This window comes from Capsicum annuum, chromosome 5, assembly GCF_002878395.1.
Source record: "Capsicum annuum cultivar UCD-10X-F1 chromosome 5, UCD10Xv1.1, whole genome shotgun sequence".
In the NCBI taxonomy this organism is placed as follows: domain Eukaryota; kingdom Viridiplantae; phylum Streptophyta; class Magnoliopsida; order Solanales; family Solanaceae; genus Capsicum; species Capsicum annuum.
Window position 1 is genome coordinate 128,441,155 of NC_061115.1, and position 7,277 is coordinate 128,448,431.

The 7,277-nt window shown below is 35.8% G+C and overlaps 1 pseudogene; it reads left to right on the forward strand.

Annotated features, from left to right (window-relative positions):
* The first annotated feature begins 1,213 nt into the window (after positions 1-1,213).
* On the forward strand, positions 1,214-1,816 carry LOC107871873 (annotated as a pseudogene).
* The last annotated feature ends 5,461 nt before the right edge of the window (positions 1,817-7,277 follow it).

Here is a 7,277-nt window from a genome sequence, read left to right on the forward strand (position 1 = left end):
AAAAAATCTTGTTCTGAGAGATAACTCTTCTATAGAGTTCATTAATATCTGAGCTCATTAGCTTTCATATATCTGAAGGATGGGTCGTAGTTCGATAGGAATAACTAGTAGTAGACATAAAATAAGGGGCACTCTGGATTTTTGTCCTACATATTCCTTCATAGAGAGTGAAATCATTCTAGTTGGATCCACTTTTGGGCTTACATACCTCAGTTCAAAGAACTACCTGAAGCCATATCCTTTTATCTTGATGGATGGCAGTTGGATTTCCGATTTCCTAGTTCAATGGTTTCTATATTTCTAAACAACAACCTTGTCTTCACTTTTAATCCTATCTATCCTTGTAATGCTGACTCGGATATTCTCATTCCTGGTTACCTTTTTTTTTTTCATTTCCTTTACCTTCAACTAGCCATTTAACAGATTCAAACGGACCAGAGTCATTCAAATTGAAAGAAGTTCCAATCACAGACAACTTATAAAAGAAGAGAAAAGAGAAGAGGGGTAAGGGAGACAAGACCAAAGAAGGAGCTAAGACAGCTTAGGCCTTTTACTAATGCCCCCACACTAAAAGAGAGAAATCTATGTAACTTTGGATCTTAGCAGCAGTTTCCAAAAAGAATAGTAGCGCTTATTCCTTGCTTATTCAAGAAATTGAATTACCCTAATTAACTGAGGAAGTTCTAGTAAAATGCTTGAACACAGACTGACTTTTTCTTGTATCTCACTCTTTGTGCAAAGAGTCATTCTTTCTGGAAGCTATCTAATACCGGTCAAGAGCTGCCATTAGATAAAATTTCATCAACTCTCTTTCTGGTTTGGTTTCCAAGAGGTGTCAACCATAAATAAAGATCTTGTCTTTCAAAGATCGATCTGATAATTGCTTAAGTTAGGTAGTCACTTTTTTTTGCTTTATAGAAATATCATAAGAGAAGAAAGAAGTTCATGCAGGTCGGATCCTAGCGTAGATAAATGCTATCAGACTTGAATGATCGAATTGATTCTTTCACTTTGTCAAACTCGAAAGGGAGGCTCTCTTTACCAAGATGAGAAGATAAGGTCTTTCGGCAATAGAGGGCATATTACTAATTGATTCTTTGGCTCTTTTGTGTTCAAATTATAAATCGGTGAGGTGCTGCTGGATGTTTTTGATCAATAGAACACGAAGAAGATAAAAAAAAAGGTCAGGATGAGCTTGCTCAGAGGAAAGATTATGGCGAGAATCTATTTGAGTCGATTATTTCCAAGATTTGATTCCAGTTTTTTCTTATGTAGGAAAAACGCCTTACAATCTAACGTTTTACGCTTCAGGGAAGAAATGTTCTTGGTGGATGCAGGACTTGGGACTCCCAGAATTTGTATGCAAGATGAGCCTACAACAGTACCAATCAACCGAGCCACCAGGTTTGAGAATAGATTGGGACTCCTCGATCTAGTGGTCGGAGAAGCACTGGTCAAAGAGCAGATTTTGGAGAGATTCTTCATCGATCTAGTGGATAGTAAATCACTGATCAAAGAGAGAGTAGCCACCAAGTTTAATGATTTGGTGGGATCTACAGATGTAGTGACTGGTGAACTACTTCTTCTTCTTCCATGAAGATTCAGACAATACCGAGCTTGGATGGAATTGAGCAAGATTTGGTAAATGAATACAAAGGTCAAAGGCTTTATTATTGAGAAAGTAAAAGGAAGTTATTCAGTATCCATCGCAGGTTTCATTACTTTTCTTCCATTCCGTTGCAGAAGGAAAAGGATATCGAATGATCAATTCACCATTGAGAACATCAACCCCACAAAGACAAATATTATGGCGTAGATCTCTCCATGAATAGAAAAAGGGTGCTTTGGATCAGGAGTAACCACTAGTGATTGGGCAAAAATAGGGGGGAAGGACAAACGAAAGAGCGATGCCTGCATTAAGATTTAAAACTTGTCATCTACTTTCAGGAAATGTTTGGAACAGAGAATTTACATTAATACAATGTCGTATTATCCAAAGATTAAGGAACAAGAAGAGATCTATTAAGATAAAGATTTATTCTAGAGAAAATCTTAATAGTTACATCCAATCACAAAATACACGAAAGTTCTCCCTTTTTATGGAGATTTACCCATCACATAGATGCACAGAGGAAGAGAACGATGTTGAGTTGGATTCCCAGGTTGTTTGTAGGATGTTAGATAGTCTATTTAGGATCTTTGAGTGAATGGTATCTCTTTTCTGCATGCTGAATTTTGTCTAGACCATTTAATAGTCGACATCAAATGTCATCACCATCGGTTATATGATCATAGTCCAGTGTAGATGAGCTGAAGGTTCTTATTGGACTTGATTTCAATCTAAGGTTACCAAATTATCATTGTAAGAGGAGTTTAGAGATCATCTATGTTTTTGGTATGTGGTTGTGGTTTTTTGGGGGGGGGGGGGTGAGGTCTGCTCAGGTGTATACTTCTGGCTAATAAGTGATCCAGATGTTTTGCGGTTTCGCAAATTTTTAACAAATAGAAAACTAAATTCTTAAAAGCTAGGTCCTGGTGTGACACTGGGTCGGAAAATCTTTAGCCAAGCCACATGATTCCTAAATTGCCGTACCAAGGAATTCTACCTTACTCCACGCTACCATGGTTGTTGATCCTGCAGAGTCTACCCAAAGGTTCACGATGTTCTGATCAAAGAGTAGTAGTATTGTCAAAGTCCATACAAAAGAGAAGCACATTGTCACATACAATTTTCTTACTGACCACATTCGAGGTAATTTTCTTTTCAAGGGAGAATATTAGAATGACTTTATTTTCACTTTACAAAAATTATTTGATGAAACTTCTAGCAGTGCATGAACTAGGTGACTCTAATGGACACTTAGGGCAGCCATGTCCCCGTCTATCTCTCCCCAGCCTATGGTTGTGGGAGATCCAAACACTACTTCTAATCCACAAACATCCTCTCTGGATTACAAAATTCGAAACAAGCTGCCCAAAATATGACGAAAACTCAACTAAAACCAATTGAATATATTCATGGTGAACCTACACTCACGTTTACAGTGAAGGAAAGAGAAGTGTTTGCTTTCAAGGAAGGTTTGCATCAAGCAATTGTGATTAAACTCTCTTCAGGTGAGCAAGTGTTAAGGGACTTGAGGATACTGCTGCCGAAACATCTAGAAATCAAGGGTCATTGTTTAGTTGGTTCATTGGCACCATGGCAACTCTTGCTAAGCTATAACCAATATGACGATTATGTGATTGCCTTTGCAAGAGCAATGAACTAATTTTTGATATGATGGAAATGAGCATTAATATAGGATATTCCCATGGTCTATTAGTTTTAACCCTGAGGAAGAAATGCGGCAGTGTGGATTTCTTTGCCAAACTTAACTCCATATATATTTGCTAAGAGGTTATTATTGTCTATAGCAGCACCGGAAATAAATAGCTATAGACAAAGCAACACAAGTTGAGTCTAGACCGATCATTGCCAGGGTTAAGCTGATCCTTGACCTATTGGAAAAACTTCTGAATGAATAAGATTGCAATATTTGGACAACAAACTCGTAAGATTTTAGAGAGTTTCCAGGAAATTGTTTATGATAACTCACCCTTGTTTTTCAAATATTGCCAGAACCAAGGAAATAATGAAGGCACATGTCGTTTGATGTTGTTATTATTCAGAATGAAGGTGGTGAAGGTTGTGAAGAAGAAACTAATGGAGAAAAATTTCAAGGAGATTCGAGCAAATTTTTGAATGAGAAGAGTGTGCAGGAAGATAGTGATCAAACACGCAGGAAAAGAACCAAAAAGCAGGCCTTATTGATGTTGAGGTCCATAATAGTGTCGCTAAGCTTGCTGTGTTGAGTGTTGATTTTGGGCAGCAACAAACAGTTGCAAACAACCACTAAGGGTTGTGGTGAAGTGGTAACTACTCTTTCATTCTTAACCAAAGGAAACCAAAAAAAAAATTATTGCAAACAAAGATTGTATAGGTTATGTGGGTGCACGTGATCATGAAGAGATAGTGAGCATTGAAAGATCTGGGTAACACTCAAACTTGAATAAAGTTAACGGTTTGTGGTCCCGTTATAGTCCTACTCAGACTGAACATGTTAGGCAGTGATTTGAGTAGTGTATGGGTGCAAATTCAAGGAAAAATTTTAACGAGAAACATGATATTATGCAACAAGTTGAAAATTCCTCGGTTGAAGATCCCGCTACTGCTGATGAATCAGTAGATAAAATCAAGGGTGTGGATAACAGTAATCGCTAGGACTGGATTATGGTGGCACATGAAAAAATATTCATGCATTCGAATTAGCTCTCCTGCTTGCCTTAATGTACAATAAGCAAGGGATATTCCATGTGCTCAGATTTCTTCCCAAAGTACAGTTCTCGTCCATATCCTTTTGATCTTATCTCGGATAAAATTGGTTAAGAAATTAATCCTAACAGCCCTATAATGCTTGTATCAAATCTAGAGGAGGCTAAAATATTTAAAGAAAATAAACAATCTGATTGTGGAAAACAACATGGTGATTCTATGCAACAACTTATATCGGCTATTGCCAGTTCTCGTTGTTGGGAAGATTTAGTAGATAAACAAGACGAACATCATGCAGATAAAATTGGTAGTAAATTCAATGATCAAGCTCCAATTCTTATCCCAATTGAGTCTCCGATTCGTAATAACATCAGGTTGCAAACAAACTTTAGGTGGTATATTTATTTCCATTTCTCAAATTTAATACTAACACACAATCCAAACAATTGTCAGGAAGTGATACTTTTGTCTCCAAATAGTTTTGACAACCTCCAAGGAGATGACATATTTGAGAAGGCGAGGATGAAGATATGCCAGATATATGCTTTGCAAATGCAATAAGGGATGCCGATATCTCTCTTAGGAGACAAAGATGGAAACCCAAAAAATATCATGGTAGAAATCGAAGCTGGGGTGGTAAGGTGACAAAGGAGTTCGTTCCAAGATACTTTCGATGCAACTGGTAAAGCAGAATCATGTGATAGTAGCGACAACTTCAATAAAATCTAGTAAATCCAATAAGATATTATGATATTTCAAGTGATTTTGGACATATTTAAAGAAAAATATAGGGATCGGTATATCAAGTTTAGATCAGCCAATGTTCCTTTCTAGTTCATACTTTTGTAAAAAGGAGTTTGAGGTTGATAATTCAAGCTTCTCCTTGAGTTTTATAATTTTTCATTACTTAAGCATCCTTCCTTGTAATAACATTATAGAGAATAATATAAATTCTATGATGATCCTAGAATATCTAGTTCCCTCTAGTTCTTATTTTTTGCATGCCTATTAATTAGAAAAGGTTTGTTACCTTATTAGGAATGGTAAGGTAATGTCTAACCCCCTTGTACTTTTCCCTTTTTGAGGTTTAATTTTACGAATAAATGGTCACTAGACATATTGTCTAGTAGTATAAATTCTCTTAAAAAATTTCATGAATTAGGCAAGCTTATTCACAGTGGTACATCTATTTTATCTTTAGATTTTCCAAATAAAAATGACTCATATTTAAAAAAAAAAAAAAACCTGTATATTCCATGCTGACATATTAGTTCATTGTGAACGATAAAAAGGCTTCTAATTTGTTAATATTACACTTTTCTACAAAATTATTACTCCTGTGTCTTACCTAAACTAGGTCATTTTTCCGACAATGTATAAAAATTTCTGTACTTACAAGATATTACCTTTCTTTGTTATTTTTCATGCCGATCTGAAGGTGTTCTCTCGGCTTCACAGTGGCAAATGGCAATAAAACGCTGCACGCTGCTCTGCAAGATTTAACTTAGGAAAAGAATTAATAAAGAAGTTAAGAGAAGCTACCAATAACAAAAGGCTACTGAAAAGGAAAAAATACTATTATCAGAGCACCACTCATTTTAATCATTACATGTATTCCCTATCAATCTCACTATGGGAAATATGAGCAATTTATGGCAAGTAATTCTCCTTCTCAAATTCTAGACATGGTTCGAGCAAAACGCAGTTCGAAATACATAGTATTAATGATGTAGTTGTATTTCACCTTTCCTCAAAATGATAGATTACACCTAGAATATGTACACAAAGCTAGGCACAAAAGGTCAAGAGCAGATCTCTGCGATCATGCCTTTTACCTACACTATTTAACTATATTTATATGACACATTCTAACTACTGATATACTCTCTGACAAATATCTTGACATTAGTATACTATCTGACTATCTTGACACACCCCTCAAGCTAGAGCATACATGTCTATGCTCCGAGCTTGCTACAAATGTATCCTACCAGAGCTCCTCTAAGGGAATTTATAAAAATATCTACCAATTGGTCATTTGGACCTACAAAGCTGGTAGCAATGCATTCAGACTCAATCTTCTTCATAATAAAATGACAGTCCACCTCTATATGTTTTGTTCATTCATGGAAAACTAAACTTGAAGCAATATTTAGGGAAACCTGATTCTCATTTATAAGCTTTATTTATTTGAATTCAACACCTTTTAACTCTTGGAGAAGCTGTTTCAGCCAAATAAGCTAGCATGTAGTAAGGGCCATAGCTCGATATTCAGCTTCAGCACTAAATTTGGTAACAACATCTTGCTTCTTACTTTTCCAAGAAATTAAATTGCCTCCAATCATAATGCAATACCCAGAAGTAGAGCGTCTATATGTTGGAGAACATGCCCAGTCCGCATCACAATAGCCAACAATGTCTGTGTGACCTTTGTCTTCATATAAAAATCCTTGTCCTGGAGATTTTTTGATGTATCTGAGGATGCAAATTACTGTATCCCAGTGATCCTTATATGGATCTTGGAGAAACTGACTAACCATACTTACTAAAAATAAAATATCCGGGTGTGTGATAGTGAGAAAATTCAATTTATCGATCAGTCTTCTATATCTACTAGGATATTTTATGGCTCCCTTTAACCAGGGATGAGTTTGATGTTTGGATCCATATGAGTGTCAATAGGTTTGCAATTAAACATTCATGTCTCTTCTAATATGTCTAAAGAATATTTTCTTTATGAGATAGCAGTACTTTTCTTGGATTGTGCTACCTTAATTCCCAAAAAATAATTTAACTTCCCCAAATCTTTAGTTTGAAAATGATTGAACAAATTACATTAATTGGGATATTCCTTCTGGATCATTTTTACTGATGACAATGTCGTCAACATAAATGACCAAATAAATGTTCTTTTCTAGACCATTATGTCAATAAAAATAGAGTGGTCTTCTTTACTTCTACTAAA